The sequence below is a fragment of the Miniopterus natalensis genome, chromosome 1 (assembly GCF_054644295.1).
Source record: "Miniopterus natalensis isolate mMinNat1 chromosome 1, mMinNat1.hap1, whole genome shotgun sequence".
NCBI lineage: Eukaryota > Metazoa > Chordata > Mammalia > Chiroptera > Miniopteridae > Miniopterus > Miniopterus natalensis.
Window position 1 is genome coordinate 71,203,961 of NC_142081.1, and position 21,185 is coordinate 71,225,145.

Sequence of the window (21,185 nt, forward strand, 5' to 3'; positions counted from 1 at the left end):
CTGCAGTACTGCTCCCTTTTAATGCTTTATGTCCTTTCCTTTTCTCACCTTATTTCACTGGCTAGAAGACTGTGTCTTTATAAGGATAAAAATCTTATTAAAGTGAAACTCTAAACGAAATTTCAGGCACACTTCAGTGGGGGCTAAGATGCCACTGCAGCAGCTGGTTTTTAGGAAGCCTCCGAGAGCATGTCATTCAGGCAGTCGTATGCCCAATAACGGAGACCTTGGTAAAAATGACTGAGACCGAAGTCGGATCAGCAGCTTGGGATGTAAATTCCAAAGATGGCTTTTGAGATGGTTTGGGAAAAACTCCACCAAGACTGGCCTTAGTGAACTTAGGAATCAGGTGAAATTTAAATTTGGTGTGTTTTCTAAAATGCAATGGGAAAGAAGAAGGGGAGAATGAGCTGTATCGGTAATCTTCTTTGCATTAAAAAAATCTTTTCATTAAAATTTTTTTTCTTAATTTTCCTAACCCTTTCTAATTAGGAAGCACCTATATGAAAGCCAGTAGCGACCAGTTTTGTTTCTTATTGCTTTTTCCTGAGTGGAAAGTCAACAGCTGTATACTGTCATGATCAGATACTTACGGAAACATCTGGGCGAAGCCTTCAGAGTGGGATACGGTGGCCTGATTTGCTACGGATGAGGTCATTTCTCTACATTTGTATCATAGCAGTTCAAGGGCAGTCACATGCCAAAACCAAACAAAGCAAATGGTATTTGATTTCCCCCTCAATCTTCAGTGGACACTTGGTTCCCAAGAAGAGAATTATGTTGCCAAGAAAAGTGCCCTGGCTTTTGCATAATCTGCATAATATCTTCTTAAACAGCATAGAAAATAAGGCAGGAAAGTAACTGCAACAGTGCTGATAGTGATGATGTTCTCTGTGATGACAACAATGCGTACCACTTTGAAATCAGTATCAATAAAACAATTATAATAACAGCAATAAGCTTCTCTCATATGAATCCTAAATTGTTTGTATCTCTGGGACATGCTATTATTAAAAGTAACAATGGCGCTGATAAGTACTAGGGCAAGTTGAGTGAATTTTGCTAGTAGTAGAAATTAAATATATTCCAGCTATTTCTCTTTCTACTTCCCCATGGGAAACTAGGTTTGGAGTCAGGGAAGGAGGGGAAATTTAAGGGTAATGTAGATAAATGATAAGCCACTTCATCTAGGACTAGAAACCCAGAAAGAGAGATGGGAATGGCTCAATGGTGAGTTTAGACTACAGGTGAGTTAATGGCAAATTTATATGAAGAAATCTAGAATGAAGAGGAAAGATAAGTCATTTTTGGTTTAACTATTTGTAAATCTGCAGGTAAGCATTATGGCCTTTAAATTAATTTCTGTAACTAAAATATAAAATACTGTCTGGAGCCAGGAGGCATCTAGGAAAATCATTGTAGCTCTCTCCTTTTATAGAGACCAGGCTTTAAAGCTTGCAGAAGTTAAAAAGTTTGATGACTGTCATATGGTCACTGGCAGAGTTGGGGCAGGAAAACATGCATCCTAATTCCTGTCTGACAGCATTGAGAGGAGTGTGGGTGTTCACAGAGGCTTCAACTCTGTGAGCAGATTACACAGAATGTGACAGATGGACTGTGTTTATGGCTGCTCTCACCAACATGCACAATTATTGAGATGTTACATGGTGTAAGGTTTAACATTTACTTGTCGCATCTATTTTTTCACTCATTGTTTATTGTGCTCCTTGGAGAATGCTAAATATTTTGTAAGCAATATAATTTATTTTCCTAAAAGGTTATATAATCAAGCAAAACCACTAACTGGAGTTAAAAAACTTCAGTTCAACTTTGTTTTCAAAGCAAATTACTTTTCCTCTTTTGGTGACCTGCTTTCTCGCAGCCACATACAGAGATGGAAAAAGTCTGCATGTCCCACTGTGATTTTTGTTCAGGTCATGTTACTCCAGCATGAATTCTAAACTTGGATCTGTTTTCTCTTTAACAATGGAAGATTCTTATGTAGTTAATGTAAATTCGAATTATTAATTTCTCTTTTGAGATGACATGATTGATTTACATGCCTTTAAATTTGTGTTTTTATTTCTAGGTTTGTGTCTCAGTTTTATTTCTAAACATACTGGTTCTTTTATCTTCCATGCTCTTGGCCTCAGAACAAAATAACTGTCACCACCGTCAGACCAATAATCCGTCTGGCTGTATTCTGTAAAATTCTTTTACTCGTTTTTAAAACCTCAGTAAATTAACCACAGTGAACGTTTCATTTGTTCACTCATTCATTCGTTTGTTGAGCATTGGCTCTTTGTTAAGACCATTGTCATCTCTGGGGTTGTAAAGATACATGAGGCAGGGAAGGTGATTTCCAGGGAGTGTGTGATTATGTTCTGTGTGATTTGCCTCATAAGATCTGACATATATCGTGAGCACCCTTAGTATCCTTTAACCATTAGATTTGTCAATCATGATTTTCTCTGGGACTTCACATATATTTTATCTGTAGCTTGTAACTCCTCAGAAGAGAGGCTCTTCCACAAGCTTACTACTTATCCCTAGAAAAATATATCTATACCTTAAGACAGGCCCCCAAGGTCTACAGAGCATGGATATTTGGCCATTAATGCATAAGAAGAAAATGGGTGATGCTTATTTGATTACACTATGAAGGTCTCATTTGGTGAAACTTCCCTCAGCTTCTTTGTGCTTTGGGGTTAATGTATTCATGATGTAGTCTGGACAAAAAATTCATTTTTCTGAGAAAGGGGATTTTTCTAAAAAAAGTTTTCTTATACATTTTATTCTTTATAATAGATCCCAACCAGAAAAAAACTGAGAGGATCAAAGTTAAGGAGAGGCACAGATTGATTCAGAATAAGAGTTGCTGCTCTGTGAAGTTCCACCTCCCGTCTGAGACCTGCAATCTGACAATGTGTGTAGAGTGAGAAGAAAGACTTTCCTGCTGATTGAAACACAGTGGCAACCTAAGACTTCCCGACAACCAACCAGATAAATCAGTTGTTATCCACAATTAGATTTGCATTTCCTTTCTCAATTCATGAAAGGACTGACAAAAGAAACACAGTTCCTACAACATGTGGTCATTCACTTACATTTGTAAGAAGGAAATTTCTTAATAATTAAATTCAGAATCCAAAGGATAGATGAAGAAAAAGAAAAACAACCTTAAGGGCAATCTAGTAAAGTTTAATAATAATTTATATTCTAAATTAGATTGAGGAGATTTCAGGAATTGAAATGTTGAGGAAAGAAACATTATCAAGGGATTTATAATTCTAAGGTCTCACTTCACATGTATTTCTTTAAGTAAAATATAGATGTTGGTTTGAAATTCAACAACTATGAAAGTAATTTGAGCATAATTTTTATGTATGTTTCCCCTGAACCAAGTCTTTACAATATATACATACTAAGTCTGCACAAAGTCTTAGATCTGCACTGTGTACCATGCATTCCAGACAAGGCAGTGTGATTGAAGAGATAATGAATTGTAATACCAAGGAATGGAATCTCTCCTGGGAAGCAAAAATGCATCAGGAGACCTCTTATTTTCATGTCTTAGCAAAGTAAAGCCTGTAAGTGGTCTTTGGCAAGAGTTTACATAAGCTAATGAATAAGAAATATGAAAGCTTTTACTTCATTAGGTTGACAAGAAATCAATCACATTTGATGAACCAGTGAGTTAGATTCAATGCCAAGGGATTCCCTGTAAGTACTCAAATCTGATCCACCTTTGTGCATAGGTCAGATAGGTACTGCACTTGCAGGCACTCCTCACAATGTCAGTGCCGTGGAGTTCATTGAAAAGCACATTCAGAAGCAGCCTATTCACCCTTTTGAAAGTCTGTGTGCGCACATCTTGGGCATTCTCTGAATTGTTTATAAAAGCAGCTTAATTGCTGCCTGGCTGCTTGGGCTGTACTACTATCAGTTGCAAGAATATGTTATCATCCTAGTAACAATGTAAAGAGAAATCAAATATGTTATGGAAGTCAAGCATGACGTGACACAACATTGCATTGGCTATTGTCTCCTCAGCCTTCTTAGTAAGTGCAGGCTAGTGCAGATTAAATATTTTTATTTCTACCTCTTGTATTTTAGTAATACCTCTGTAAAGTAGCTAAATTGTACATATTGTTTCTCACTTTAAGATAAAAGTTAGGTGACTTCTAGTAACATATAAGAAAGAGCTGTCCTGAAGTCTCTTCTCAGTTCTATAGGCCAAGTCATAGAATAGAATTTGGAAATGAAGTTTGGACAAAGTAGTAAGATAGGAAGAACCACTGGACCATGTGTCGGCTGATATTCTAAAGGAAATCTGCCTTTTTTTCTACTTCCAGAGCAAGCCATGTCACCTTGGGCAAACTATATAACCTCAACCTATGATCAGTTTCCTCATTTGAGAAGTCATTCACTCTTTCAACATCTGTTCTTCTAACAATATATTTTAAAATGTTTTTTTCTAACTTTAAAATTCTATGGATCCATATAATTACATAAGAAATTCTAATTAAATTTCTAATTAAAAAATTATTTCATAGCCTTGGCTGAGTGGCTCAGTTGGTTGGAGTGACATCCCATACACCGAAAGGTCACACGTTTGATTCCCAGGCAGGGCACATACCCAGGTTGCTGGCTCGATCCCCGGTCCGGGTGCGTACAGGAAGCAACCAATTGATGTTTCTCTCTCACATCGATGTTTCTCTCTCTTTCTATCCCCCTCTCCCTTCCTCTGTCTCTAAAAATCAATGAAAACATATCCTCAAGTGAGGCTTAAAAATTTTTTTTAAATAAAAGAACATTAATTTAGGAACCAAAAAGCTCCTGATGGTACAGGGAGTATACTTATTAGCAATACTAGAATAGTGAGCCTGAAATTATTTCATGTTGTTGCCAAGAAGCTTAAGATTATATTAGAACATTAAAAACCTCTTACAACTCTGACTTCTATAGGAAACCACAGTCATATCCACTTTCAGGATTATTTGTGCTTTAAGTAGAGGATTTGTTGTGGGCACAAGAGAATTATTATAATGATATGTGTATGCCAGCAAGAAAGCAAGCTATGTCAGTCATAGAATACCCTCACGTGTATAAACTTAGTCCAAGGCTATAAAACACACAATGGGTTCTCATCTCTTTTGGGATGAATACCTTGTTTTTTCCTTTCTAAGTACATCTTTGTACTTCTCAGGACTTTACTCATCAAACACTATGGAATATAGTGCTCATTGCATGCAAGGCTCAGAGACACAGATGCTGTCTTTAAGGAGAAATATTGCTACGTGTGTTCATTAGATTTTTGTTGACCAATAGACTGATGGTTGGAAATAATCCTTTAGAAGAAAACTTGTTTGGAGGTGACTTCTTGCAGGTACTTTAATTTCTTGATTCTCTGTTAAATTCAACATGACACTGAAAGTTATCAGGGTGCCAGAGGATCTGCTTGGGAATAAAATTTAGAAAGCTGCTACACCATTCTGCTGCTATGGGAAGTTTGTCTTGATGATAACTCAGAAGAAAATAGGACCGCTATGTTCTTAAAATAGTCCAAGAGAAGTCATTTATGGTAAAATATTATATAGTATTGTATATTTCTGACAGCAAATCAGTTCCCTCAGCCAGTAAACTTTTTAAATTTAAGATTATCTCAGCTTGTTCTAGTAGAAATACAGCCTCTCAGTAACCTACCTGCCCTGGCTTTCTAAAGTTAGGGCGGGTTACCAAGTTATTGGAGGCCATCTCTTCTCCAAGCTGTCACTTTACTTTTTCCAACTAGGACTTTAGTTCTGAATTATTAGCTAGTTTTTATGAAAAACCTTCTTGGGGGTTTCCTACATCACATTTCAATGCTGGTAAGTTTTTTAAATATGTCATTTAAAGAGAAAATAAAATGCTACCATCCACCTTTATTTGTTTTAATATACATTTATTTAGTAGGACAGAAGAAAAAAGGCAATTTGCTCAAACTATTTAGAGTTAAGTGCTAAAAGAGAGTCTGGGTGTACCACCTAGGGTGGTTCAAGAAGGCAACTGGAGCCACTGGGCCCACATGCGTTAGAAATTTGGTGTAGGCTCTAGGGGCTGTGTGCAAGCTCATTACTGTGAGTAAATTCCTTAGAAGTCAATCACTATCACACTCACAATAGTAACTCACTGGGGGCGGAGATATATTTTTACACAGGCTTCCTCATCAATTGCTCCAAAGGCAACAGGAATGCAGGAAAACGGCACATGGTAGAATCCAGACCCAATTTCTTTCTATTCCCAAATATAATGATTCACTACAACTTGAACCAAACGGATGGTGGTTGGGAGTACCTTAATTAGGACTTACCCATCAAAACAATAAACATCATTTAAAACACCCAGAACCTGACAGTTTTTACATGGGGATGTTTTTTATGAAAAAGATATATTTTGTACCACTGTTTTCAAGATTTACTTGGTCAAATGTTTTACTCTTATGAAATTCTGTATTCGGGAAGGCAAACTGTTCTCACCACAGTGAAAAGAAGGCAGGCATTTTCTTAGTGTTTTGTTTTGTTTTGTTTTTCATCTCAGTGGTGTGCTTTATATTCTTAGACTTTCACTGGGGTGACTAGAGCAGCTCTCTATACTGTCACTGGCAGTGTGATTCAGAGCTGATTCTTGACAGCTCTGGCCTCCTGTGACCATATATTCCGGTTCACTCAGGAAATCCTGGTCTTGTGTTTTGTACCACTGTTAATTATTCACAGGGCACCCTTTGACTTGTGACAGCGGCCTGGTTTGGACAATAAATGATGGTCATAATTAACATAGTTTCTTTCCTACTCCTCCCCACTGTGATGGCCTCCGAGGTAGGGCCTGAGCTATTACTGAGGGGTGAGGGGAGGGTTCATTATAGGTGGTCTTCTTCCCATAACGAACCAGTATGCTTCCCTTTTTACCAGTCATCAGGCTAAGCTGAGTTCTGATACAGGACACACACGTGGGATTGGGCTCTTCACTGGCAACATTCTTGACTGAAGAGAGTGGAAAGAGATAAAGTGAAAATAGGAATTTGGTAAACAAAGTAGAGAACATGGGAAAGGAGCAGATGATGGAAAGATTTGAAAGAAGGAAATGAAGAATAGAACACTCAAGAAATATATGAGTAGGCACCTAAGGAAGAAGGCAAACAGTATTGCTGCCTTTCCAGTATTCCTTCCACTGTCATTTTTCCTCGTACTTCCCCAATCAGATATATGCTGATTATCTATCACCTGTTTCTCTCCGCAAAGTCTTTGTTCTGGCAATAGTTTGTTTATTTACTTTTTGGTCCTTTGTCCTGGTTTAAATTTTCTTCAGATTTTATTTATTCAAATCTCTGCCTTCATTAGGGTCAATCAAATAATTAATTTGCAGAAAGATTAGAATGGCTTAAAATGTGCCTTTTCCAATAAACTTGCATTTCTAATAGAAACTGTCAATATCTTTTTTTTTTTTTTTTTAATTGATTTAAAAAGAAGGAGGAAGGGAGAGAGAGAGAAAGAGAAACATTGGTGTAAGAGATACATTGATCGGTTGCTTTCCATACCCACCTCTACCAGGGACAGACCCTTCAACTGGGAATAGAACTCGTGACCTTCTAATGCACAGGATGATGCTCCAACCAACTGAGCCACACTGGCCAGGGCCAATGTCTTTTAATCTCCCCAAGAATGTGTTATGTAAGGCACAGTGGAAGGGGAAAAAAAGGGGGGGGAATATTCTGATTCACTAGGCTGTTTACTCTTTAATTCACACCCAAAGTCCTCTTCATACTCCATATAATCTTAAAATAAACTCTTATGCAAGGTCCTTGCTAGCCTTAAGTCTAAGTTTAATTGTTCACAGTGTTGTGGTCTATGATTCATGCTATTGTTGGCTTTGAAGAGTAGGATGAGTAGGATATTTCTTTCTAAAAACATAAAAAAATTAAATTATTACTATCTGCTCCCATGTGTAAGAGCCATTCCCACTCCTCACTCTGCACAGGTCTGGAAAATGCAATTACTCTTCTCCATGTATACCTGGGTTTCATAAATACTAGAAGAGAGTGCAGCTCAGTTTGTACCTTTGTAAAATCATCTTAACTTTTAAAATTTGGGTCTCTGAATATATAAAATAAAAAAGCTAAATGCATATTTTCCTTTTCAGACTCTTTTTTTCAGTAATATCTTTTCTGGATTATAATATATTTTAATAAGTATTAAAAACAGCTTCCTTTTTATAGAACCATTATATTAAAATAAACTTTTCCCAGTTAGACTTATGGACATGGTAGGAATTACTGGGAAGCAAATTGGGCTGATTTGATCTGATTTCCTGTCACAACTCTGTCATGTGTTTGACATGTAATTACCAACTGAGATACTAAAAAGAACAACTCGAAGCCCACTTTAACTGGCACCTCCTTTTTGTCTTATATGCAATTTGAAAATATCCTATAAGAAACCTCTACTATATCAAGAACCATAATATGCTGTATTCCTCAGTCAGCTTTTATGTTTCCTCCAAAGTCATGGCTAGACCTGTTTCTTTTTTATCTTAATAAGCCCAACATTTATCCCAATTCCAGAAATAGTGCAGACACTTAATGTTTATTGAATTAACGAATGAAAATCGCAGTCTCTGCTATGCATTTCTGTTCTCATCTACAAATGGGACATAACTAATTTCCTCCAGCTCTTCCTAGTGCACAGGGCAGTAAGTGAATCCATAACAGAGGTCCTGCCTATAGTGGTCTTCTCTAACTCCCTGGTTAAAGCTACCCCTATCTGTGACATATCTGTCCCATCTCACATTCTATTCTTTTATCTTAATACACACTTGAATGAATAATGGACTTTTATGTGTGGCACTGGGGAGGCTCTTATTCAATAAATGTATATTCCCTATATTTTTATGTGACAAATTACTATGAAAATGCAAGATGCTTTTATCATTAACCTACCCTGAGACTTCCCCCCTTGTGTATAACAAGAGAATATATGCTAAGTGAATAAAAGTATCTTATTTGATGTTAGTTTTTATCTTATTTAGTTTTGTAACTTTTTTTTGAGAAGAAATGCGAATGAATATATGAGCCTTTTATATGCAACTTCTTATTTTCTTAAAACTTCTCAGATTCTTTCTAAGGAACTAAGGAATATTTCTTGAATCCTTAAATCTTTATTCAAAGTTTGAAGATAGTATTTAATATGAGAAAAACATAAGTCCATATTTCAGGAACTAAACATATGCGTTACTTCTATTCAGAATGAGGATCTCAACTTGACACTTCATTGTAACGTTGGATTGTGGCATGAAAGTAGTTGAGGGCCTAACACTCAGGTGTAGGAGGTTCCATTTTTCCTGTGTTGATGTTTTGTAAATCTGAGTGTGGATGCCCACATAATGGGTGAAATTGTAATTGCGTAGTCCGCTCTTGAAAGAAGACTTTTAGTATTGGGTCTTTTGTGCCCTCTGTGCTTCAGGATATTTGTGTAAAGACTTACCATCACAGATGTGCGCTGGTTTGATGCTGCCATCAAGTAGTGTTTGACCCAGTCATTTCTCATGTTTATTTTCACACCTAATCAATGAGGATGTTGTGGAGAAATATGTGAACATGAACATCACAATTACATACACATAGTATCATAAGAGAGTTGGTCGTCTTTGGACTTAGAAACAGAACCACCATATGTTTGTGCATAATGGGGACTGCAAACAATATCTACAGGGAGCAGGAGTTTTGTATTTTGCAGTATTATTTAATTTTATATAGTCATTTTACAGGCTATTAACAATAAGCAACTTCCCATATCTCTTACCTTGAAAAAAAGAGCTGTTAGAAAGCTTTTAACTATGGATTAAGAGCCAATTGTTTAAATGCAACCAGGGGACTTGATCTTTCCATGCATGCTTCACCATATCATTCAGCAGAAAATAATTTAAGACCAAATTGGGGGCAAAAAGGGTGGAGCCAGGCCTCAACCAGTCATACTTCTCAGGGTCATACTTCTGCATGTTCCCAAATGTGAGTTTGTTTAATGTAAAAAAGAAAAAAAATCTTAATATTTAAGAAAAGATTCTACAATGGGTGCTACACAACCCATTTCCCACCTTCCATGTCTTAATCTACTTAGTTGAGCTACGTGAGATTTATAATATCAAATGTCTTTTTGAAAGTTTATTATGCCAATGGTGGATATTTACTAGTTGAAAAGTAAGGTTTCTATAATGAGTAACATTCTAGAACATAAAGAGCACAACCCAGGCACATTTAACTTACCTTCTCAGATTCTGGATTGTTTTTGAGAGCTGCTGGTCTGGATAGGCACCAAACGGGTTAAAAATTTAACACATTACATATTTGAATGTTATTATTGCCATTTTTGCTGACCCATGTGGGATTTTATTCATATGCACTAAACGTAACTGACCCTCAAAGAGTTAGCCTTACTTGTCAGGTATTCAGCATATGGTAGAGCTTCAGGTAAAATACAAAGATTCGTATTTAGAATTAGATTTTTCTTGCTTTTTGGAGAAATATAAGGAAATTTATTCTTGAGGGATACTACATACTATAGTATGAGGGAATATATAGGGTTCAGAATTATATATATTAGTTTATATTCACATTATAAATATACATAATTTAATTTTTTTTTACTTTACATTTCAAAGTCAGTCAAAATAAAACATGATATCTTATAAAAGATAAAAGTGGTGAAAAGCAACTTTTCCTTAGCTTTTATTATTATTTTTCTTGGTTATGCTGAAAGCCAGAATGCAAAAATTCCAAATATTTGGAACCTGAGATACCTTTATCAATTTAGAAATGAAGTTTGTAAATAGGTCAAGAAACATATTCTTTGTTCTAAATTTTAGAATGCTAAAAGCAAAACAAGGTTCCCTATTATCTCTTGAATTTCATCATTACACAACCTATTCTCTGGTTAAATGTTGGAGGAAAGGTTGGCTATATGTATATGATTATTTGTATTTATATTTCAGATAATTTCTTTGAGCTTTATATTAAGAGGCTGGTCTGCATAAAGCATTCATATCTGATAATTTTGTTTCTCTGATATTATCAGTTCAACAGTATACCTGTAAGGCATATCATAAACAAAAAAAATTTCCCTTTTTTTCAAATTCAAAGCTTTCTTATTCAGGCTTCTCTAAAAACAGTGTATAACTGGTAGCAATGCATGCTTGAGAAAACCAGATGGGCTAGATTTTGAAAGTATAATATTTTTGTTTGATACTTTAAGTAATCTATGATGTATATTAAAATTTCATACTGTTGAATTTCGTGAATGTTAGTATTTTAAAGGTGTGTTATGGGAAATTAAGTGAGGTAACTGCTTGAAAGTGTATTGAACTTTGGACAGGAAAATGCAAATGTGAGGTGACACTGCCATCTTCAACTTTGCTGTGTGCAGGATCATCTCCCGTCTTCTCCCTGCCCACAGCAGAGAGCTTCTGCTTCTCTCAATATGCCAGGCCAACAGTGCTTATTCTACATGCAAATGAACTTTTCTCTAGTGACTTCGCATCGTTTTCAGACAGAGAAGTCAGAGAAAACTGGACAGCAAGAAAAATGAAGTTGGATTATTTTTCATTTCCTTTCTATGCTATGGCTTTTCTCTGTTATTAACATAAAATGTGTTTCCTTATAGTAACCAACTTGACATGTAATTTTAATGTAATTGGCAAATAAAACATTTTTCTTAATTAGACCAGTAAACATAGGTCTTTAGATTGAAATGCTATTAACGTCCCAAGCCTTAGAAGTAAAAATATATTTCTCATAAATTAAGGAAAGTGCTTCTAAATGTTATATTGAGATTTTCCATTTTAAACACCTAGAGATACAAATGGGTTCTGAATCACAAAGTAATTTCTTCAAAAACATAAAAATCACCTCCTCTTTAAAAAATTATGGTTAAAATTAGAAAGGTTAAAAAGTATATTTTTCCTTGAGAGTTAGTTTTTTAAAATATTTGATATGATAATCCTATGACATGGGTAAAGTTTTTAAGTGTTGATCAACTCTGGTAAAATCTACCTTCCTTTATTTTAGGTCACTGTGGGTCATTCACTTTTATGGTACTTACAGTTTGCTTAGAATTCCATACTCTGTTAGATAATTCAGCTTTAAAACTACATTATGTTTCAGAACAGTCTTTGTTGGTAATGATAACAAGTTGGTCACTATATTAAATTCATGCCATTGAAAATCATTTTAATGTCTTGATTTTAATATCTAGATTGTAGAATATTCATTTTCTTAGTTTATCTTCTTAATAAATACAATCATCCTCCAAAATTGATTAAGATGATTATCATTGCTTATTACACACCAGAAATAATAACAAGCACAAATAAACTAGGCTTTACAGTTTAATTTGAGAATGATTCATATCCTTTTTCCCCCTATTAACTGGATCTTCGCAGAGTTTTTTTAATTCAGAGAACCTTTCTTACCATTTGAAAAATAGTGTATTTTGAACATCAATCATAATATTCAATTTAATGCTTTCAAGACCATAGCAAGCAAAATTTCCTGAGACTACTATTGCCAATATTTCAATTTAATGAGAATGAAAATCTGCTTAATTATTAAAATCCTGTTGTTTTCAAATATCAAGTTATTAAAAATGCCTTGGCTTATATCTTAGCCTTTTCTCATGTTTCTAATATTTGCTTCTTTTCCATTATAGTTGGTCTTAGGAAATATTTTAATGGCAGCAAATATACTTTTACCTCGGAGAGCTGGGCTCTTATTTAATACGTTACACTGAATTTCATTTTGGCTGACACATCCTTCACAATGAGCATCTCTTGACCAGAGTGAAAGAGCAATTCTGTGTTGTTGAGTTTCTATTTTGTATGCCTTTCAAAAACATCTTCAGGCAAAACTAGTAAGGTATTAAATTAGGTCCTTAATAAAATTAAACACTTTTTAGCAGGAAAAAGGCTCCGAGAAGTTTTAAGTCTTTGCCTGTAAACCAAATCGCACGTAAGACAATGGTCATTGCTTAGCCAAATATGGGAGCTAAGCTGAAGAGCCAATTTCAGCAAAGGTATTGATTGTTCAAGAAGGTAGGAGGCTGCTTTAAAAATATATTCTCTTTAGAGTTTTAAATCTCACAGCTGGTAGCTATCACTAAAATGGCAGATATTTTGAGGATTCATAAGCCCCCTTAATATTAACTGAAGTGGCATTCTTTCCCATGGGCCTGCCCTTCATTTTCTGTCTTTATCTTGGAGAAGAAGCCTTGGCCATAACATTTAAGTTCTAATATAGGCTCTTTAACTGCCCCAGAGCCGCCTTGGGGACGCCCCGGCGGCACAGCCTGGTGCGGGCCAACATTCCCGCAGCGAGGAACACCCAGTCGGCCTTGCCCTGCTCCCCCAGGCAGGCCTGGGTGAGTCATTGTCGGGGCCTAAGAAAGATCGTCGAATTTGATTCTGGTTCTGCTATTTACAATGGGCTGTTGTGAAGAAAGCAATTGAAATTGATGCAACGTCAAAGCATTTTGAAAACTTCAGGGCACAATTATGGTCTTATCGAAAAAGCGCAGGGACCCGCTGCCCCACTTTAACCCCAAGCTGCTGCAGGAGCAGTAAACGCACTGCGGGATGCTGTGTGGCCAACACAGCTCCACGAGATGCGCCCCACAGAGACCACCCAAATCCCCTCTCGTGTTCCTTGTGGTGCAAACTTATCTTTGAACACTGCAATCTTTTAATGACCTGGATATATTTATACCCTAGCCTACAATTCTTCCACTAAGACATAAAGACATTCCTCTGAATCTTTCCATTAGCTTTCAAGAGTTCTTAGATGTAAATACTTCTTACCTTTAAAAACTTCAAATCAGATTTCCCTTTATTTTCGATAAAGCATGTGCACTAGACCTGTTAAATATAAAGGCTTAGGGTGTTTTTGATTTTATTACATAATAACTTTACTAAAGATAAAATAAATAATAAAGTTAATGTTAAGGGAAAGTATTTGAAATGTAAAATAACAAGCACTAAGCACAAAAAAATTGCTGAGATAATATTAGTCAGATTTTATTAAAGTTCAACATAATACAATTGATGGATTTTTAGTTCTTCAGCTTATTTTTTTATTTACATAATAAAGCAGCCGCAGGTTTTTGAGGAAGGGCTTATGGAAGATTTAAATTAAAATAAGGCTAGTTAATGAACAATCTGATAAACTTGTCAGTTCACTGAATTTGTCTCAAAGTCATAATTGCCAATATTATTTAATTTCAGGTTTCATTAATTTTAAGTTTTTCAATTATGAACTTTTAGAGTATTAGAAGTTTTAATTTTTTCACTTATTCATTGAGGTTCATGGGCACAGGACAATATATTTTAAAATTGTTTTCCCTCGGTGTTTATAAACATTTTCCTGTCCCTATAATTAGAATTTTACTTTAATTAAAAGCCAGGATTAAAACCCACATCTTGCCCGGCCGGGCGTGGCTCAGCGGTTGAGGGTCGACCTAGGATCCAGGCGATTGGGGTTCGATTCCCGGTCAGGGCACGTGCCTGGGTTGCGGGCTCGATCCCCAGTCAGGGGGCGCGCAGGAGGCAGCTGATCAATGACTCATCATTGATGTTTGTTTCTCTCTCCCTCTCCCTTCCTCTCTCTGAAATCAATAAAGATATATTTTTAAAAAACACAAACCCACATCTTTATGTAAACATTTTTTCTAGTCTTCGATTAATTTGGGGAGTTGCTGTTGTTTGTTTTTAGTCAATAGGAGGAATTCTATTGATTATTTAATAAAAAGCCTATCGTAATCTCTCTATGGGGTCACCCAGATGAAACTGTAACAGAGATGTAGATATGGAAGACATTTATCAAATGCCTCTTTTAGGTTTGTATTATATGTAGGCATTTTTCTATGAGGTCTAAGTTTTTCAAATATGTCTTTACCTTAGATTCCTTCATGCTCATATATCTTGTAAAGAGTATTCACAAACTTTACTAGGCTCTGGTTCAAAATAGTTTATAAATTTGTTTCCCTTAATTTTTAGGAGCAATTCATATATGTTGAAAATCTCTTGTCTCCTTGAGGCTGAATTTAGGGACTGAAAATTAGATATTTAAAACAAACCTATCTCCTGTAACCCTTCTCTGCAGAGGTAACGGTGATCCCCATCCTATACAAGATATTGGAGTCTACGAATGTTCACTACTCCAAGGCCTACTTTTTCCTCTATGTCATACTTTATCTGTGGGATTTATATTCTCTAGCTAATGTTTTTTTATTTAAAATTTCTGGTACTAAACACAATTTCTTAAAAGAGTCACATAATATTTTTTCTAACTATGAAAGTAAGTAACCTGACATTTACTGCTTTTGAGACTCTAGAAATCCTATCTATAAACCTTAAATTCTTACCATGTTTCATTTTGGATGTCATTTATTCTAGAGAATTAAATTCAATCCATTTTAGGCTATACTTTAGACATGCTATATACTTCTTGCCTGATTCTGCTTTAGGGTAGAATAAAAATCAGAAAATCTAGTAAAACCAAGTTATCTATATATTTCTTTATGTGGAGAACAAGGTGCAGGCAATAATTTTTAAATATTTGAGATTAAAATAGTTGTATAATTTTCCTATTAGGATATACTACTGATTGATAATTATTATTTTAGAGAAAAGAATAAGTTTCCTACTATGAAATGGGCACATTAATGCTAATTTTTTGCTAGGCAAACAGGATATTCTAAAAAGATTATTTTCAGTGATTACATACTTTTGCTTTTCCTGAAAAAATAAAAATAAAATAAATATGTTATTAATAGTGAATATGCAAAGGCTGTTTTCCAGTTGGAAACAATATAATCTGATGAATTTGGAAATACTTTGTGTTTTATTTGTGCTGTCAATACATTTTTTTTGGAAATTGAAAAGAAACAGCATACAGAATGTGTGATGAGAATAATCCCATTAAGATAATCGAACCACTTCTAGGACTTGACATTTTAAGTGTTATCATTACTCTACAAAGAAGTAAGACCTCTGGGTATGTTAAATGTGATGACTAAATTGGATATGACAGAGTCAATTTGGTTCTTGCAACTATTTTAGTAATCAAATAAATAAGGAAAGATGAAGTATATAAAGAGTACATTTGACCATTAAGGAGACTGAAAAAAACAACTATGAACTATATAGTGATCAGTTAATACCAGATATGGAGATTGCCCACATAATTTTAATTTTCCTGCCTTTCAGAAAGACTAAGGACAAGAAATGATCGAACTTAAAAAGGCAGAACTTAAAAATTTTTCTTTTAGATCTTAATCATATTTTAAAACTAGTCTCTTATAAAATGTCAATTTTGAACTCATAAGTCTTTTTTATTTATAAAATATTAATAATATTTTGGTAATTATTTTATACAATAATCTTTATATTGTAGGACACTTAAGAATTTAATAAATTTTAAAAATACCTCTTATGAATGAAAACTTGAAAATTTAGATTCTCAGCAGAATTGTCAAGAAACAATGTATTAGTAGCCTCATGCACCTTTAAAGAAACTGACATACCATATCAGATAACTTCAATAGGAGATGAATTATTTTTCCAAATATATGCTACTTACACTATTTAAAACTGATGAGGATTTCTTTTCTTTTGGTTTTAGAGTATGCATTTCCTAAAAAACTTTAAACGCTCTCTGAATATGTATTATTCACCTCCCCCTTCACAGGGTTTTAGAAGTTAAACTGTCCCTGTAAATGTTATCAAACTTTTTATCATTTGATTTTTCTATATCATGTGCATTCTTTGGTGATTTGAGAAAATGTGTATTACCAAGTGGCAAATCTTTTCTTATTAACTTCTAAGAACAAAGCTGATCAACAATGGCACTTAGAAACTGCACTGAAATTCTGCAGGACACTGCATCTTGCGAGCATTCAGAATGAAATTTCTCTAGGCTAGGGCCTCATGGCTAATCACGCATTGGACAGACGAGGCCGTGCACATTTATTCCAAGTAGTTCCATAGATGCCTATCATGCTATCCAGTTGCTCGAATGTTATTCCCATAAAATGCTTTAGTGCTCATAAAGTGATGACTTTATTTCTCCACTTTCCAAGCTGTCTGTAAGGAGGCAATATGTACTGTGACAGGCCTAAAAGGTACAGTTTAAATGAAAACATCCTTACTAGTGTATTTTGCTTTAGATGATAGCTATGATTTTGAAAGTTTCAGACTAAACTTTTTGGAAACAAAAAACTAACTTGCATTAAAGTTTCTACTATTTAAAAATATTCTAATACATTTTCCTTACAGTTTTATACATTTGAAATCTCTATATTCTTAGTAAAGTGGGATAAATCCTCAATTTATTAACTTTACCTTAGTGGTCTGAGACTCAGCAGTTTTATATTAGGAATAAAATTAATACCTACACCTTACAATATTGTGAGAATTAAATAAAGAATAAAAGTGCACACTGTATATGGCAGAAAGTAAAATAAATATTAGTTTTTAATCTCATCACTTTGGGAGATCATTTCTAAAACTACCTTTTCTAGTAATACTTGAGAAAATTCTTAACTACTCTTGTATTAAAGAATCTTACAAAAATTTAATTTTAGAAGTTCAACTTTTTAAATATACTTGAGTTGAAGGAAAATATTATAATTATTAACACTGTAACTGTAACTTTGCTTTTCTCAAACATTTGAAGTGATAGAAAAAGAGGCGTGATAAGCTTAGTTATATTATTATTCTGTTTTACTATAGACAAGTGACAGCATTCTTAGTTAACAAAAACGATTTACTCTCAGTTCACAACTAGAATCAATACAAACATTAGAATATATAATCTCAATTTAATGTTATAATCTATAATCAGCAAAATAGGGATTTTGTATCTGCACTTTTATTATCAATTTTGTGCTCTTGGATACAATACTATGCTTAAATTTTAAAAATTGGTGGAAGTTTCTTCCCTACATGATTCCTTCATGTTGGAACAAAATGTGATGCAACTAGGAATGAAAAAGAAAGAAAGTACCCAAAAAAGTTTCACTCTGTAACATTTGGTGTAATAAAGGGATGGGGGCAATGTTTCCAGCATAATGTAGTAACGTGTTTTCATAGTATCATTGCGTTCTACATGCCACCTCATCAGTAAGCTGTATCTTCAGCTACCACTATAAGAGAAGCATCAATGACAGTATTAATTTGCAAATAATAGTCAAGATATGACGAACCCACAAACTATGAAAAAGCACAACAGAGTTAATCTTATTGTCATCAACCTCTGAATGCCTACGCAAAGTCAAGGTGTCAGGAGGAGGTATCTGGCTGGCTAAGTGCGCTGACTTGGTTTTCCTGTAACTTTTTGAAAGACTGTTTCTCGGGTGCTTTGCGTTCTTACACCATTTTTTTCTTTTGTCCAAGCTACATATTTAGAACACCTGACACTGTTCACAATGAAGAAATCCACAGGAAAACTAATGCCTAACCGATTCAATTTTGTACAGGAGATATTTTTTTTAGCATATTGATGATGACTGGATGCATCAGTATCTAGAATTCCTCCCAGAAAGTTAAAAAAATTCAATTATTTTTAATATGTAGAGAGAAAAAAGTATTTTATAATAAACAAAAGTTAATGTACAAAATAAAAACAAACTGAGATGCCAACTAAAAGAAATGATGGGTATAATTTTTTAAAGCTACTCAATTATCTTAAATGAAGTAGTTCCTAAAAGGGACAGATTACAAGAAAACATTTTTAAAGTCCTAAGAAAAGGTTTTATTTTTTTTTGAAAGTATTTTTATGTTCAGAAATAATCACATTGGTGATTAAGGCTTTGAAATTATAAGCATGTTAAGACAATGAACAATGGCTATATTTAGCTATCTGCTACACCATATAAAAATCAGTTCCATAAAATTAAAGATTAAAAAAATGAATTTTGTAAAGTTCTCTAATTTAGATTAAGCTTTTGCAATGCATATAAAAGTAACATTTTCTAGAATTCATAAAGCCAAACTTTACAGTTCAACCTCAAAGCTTTCCCTCTACCGGCAAAGTGATGAGATAAGCTAATTAAAACTACCTAATTGAGTATTTGGCCTTGTGAATCATTTTTTATAAAACAGGTAGTTTGAATGCAAAAGTCCTGATAATTGCCTCTGTCCTCTAGCTGCTGTGTGTAAACGCTCCCTCTGCTCAAAACCATAATCTTGATGTAAGACAGAAATGTTAAAGACTTTTAAGAGTTGTGTATGCTGGGTGGTAAATTTATTAGCAAACATTTTTTTTTACTAGGAACTTGAACCCCACAAAATATATCCATCCTATACATAACTGACTGGAAGTTCTTATTTTTTATCCTAAGATACTTTGGAAAATGTGATGGTTAAGCTTTTACTAGATTCAAAAGTTCATTTTGTTTTCTTTTTATTTTTTAAAAATGTAATATAGTTAATTTGTATCCTGCGGTTTGGAAAATTACATTTCAATTATTTTCTATGTTTTAAATCCCCAAATTAATGGTTTATTTTATAATACAGTTTCAGCATGGATTGGTCTCACTACATACAAGTCTAAGGCCTTCCTCTAATCAGAGCCTTTTTCAACATTTCTCTTTGAAACAAACATGGAAATACCAAAAAAGAATCAAATCTATCCGAGATGTGTTGGTAAATATATTGAAGTATTTTTAACATAGTCTTTATATACTAAGGACTTGATCTATATTAATCTTTAGAGAAAATGGCACAGCATTAGAAGTGTGGAAATTTTCACCCAGCCGGTGTGGCTCAGTGGTTGAGAGTTGATCCATGAACCAGGAGATCTTGGTTTGATTCCCGGGTTTCGGGCTTGATCCCAAGTAGGAGGTGTGTAGGAGGCAGCTGATCAATGGCTCTCTCTCATCACTGATGTTTCTATCTCCCTCTCCCTTACTCTCTCTGAAATCAATGAAAAATATATTTAAAATAAAAAAAATAAGAGTGGGAATTTTGAAAAATCATTATTTTGAAATTTAGGTTACAATAATGTTGTTGAAGAAAAATGGTATAACTACCCACCATCTTAAACACTAACAAGAAATAGTTTTATTATAGACCAAAAGCTATAAAATTGGATAAGCCAATGAATGACATTTTTAGAAAATGCTTAAAGTTTTCCTATGTCAGATCTTCCAAAACATTTTACTAGCAAAAACAACTTCATAAAGACAAAGATTTCATTATAATTTGAAAGCTCTTTGTAGTTTAAGAGGATTGGAATACTCAGCTGAGTCCTTAATCTAAAGCTTAGCATCTTGCCCTGGCGGGTTTGGCTCAGTGGGCAGATCCTTGGCCCTCAGACCGAAGGGTCCTGGATTCGATTCCGGCCAAGGGCACGTACCTCGGCTGCAGGCTCGATCCCCGGCCCTGGTGGGGGTGCATGTGGGAGGCAGCCAGTCCATGTGTCCCTCTCACATCGATGGCCCCCCCCCCTCGCTCTCTTTAAAAGCAATGAAAAAATTATCCTCAGGTAAGGATTAAAAATAAAAAAAAAGCTTAGCATCTCTGTTGAAGTAGAACGACAACTTAAATCTAGTATATCTATCCTCTATGAAGTTTTTTTTAAAAATGAGGACTCTACATTATTTAATAAATTATGTATTTTACCCTAAAACGTTATTCAACATGCATTATTACAAAGTCACAATTCAAGAGCAATGTTATGTATTTTATATTACAATTTTAATCCTAATGTGTAAATCACATTAAAAAAGATTGAGGCACTGTGGTTCAGAAGAATCTGTATTTCTTCATTTCTTTAGATAAAAAAGTCATCTGAATTAAAAATCTTCTGATTATCAACCATTTGAATATATGATTTCACTTATTTGTTGTTCTTTTATGCTGAATTAAAGATGATGCAAATTGGTCTTTGGGGCAGCGGCTAAATGATGTGATTTGGGGGAAGAAAAGAAATGATGATTTTCATAAAAATTCTTCAATCGTTCCATAGAGGTAAATGTACTTAAATGCTAAATACCTGACCTTTTTGAATAAATGCCGACCTACCTTGATTTTCACAATAAGCCTCTATTAATTTCCATGAGACAATGTTTCCACAAACGTAAGGCAAAACAGATGTTAAATTACTT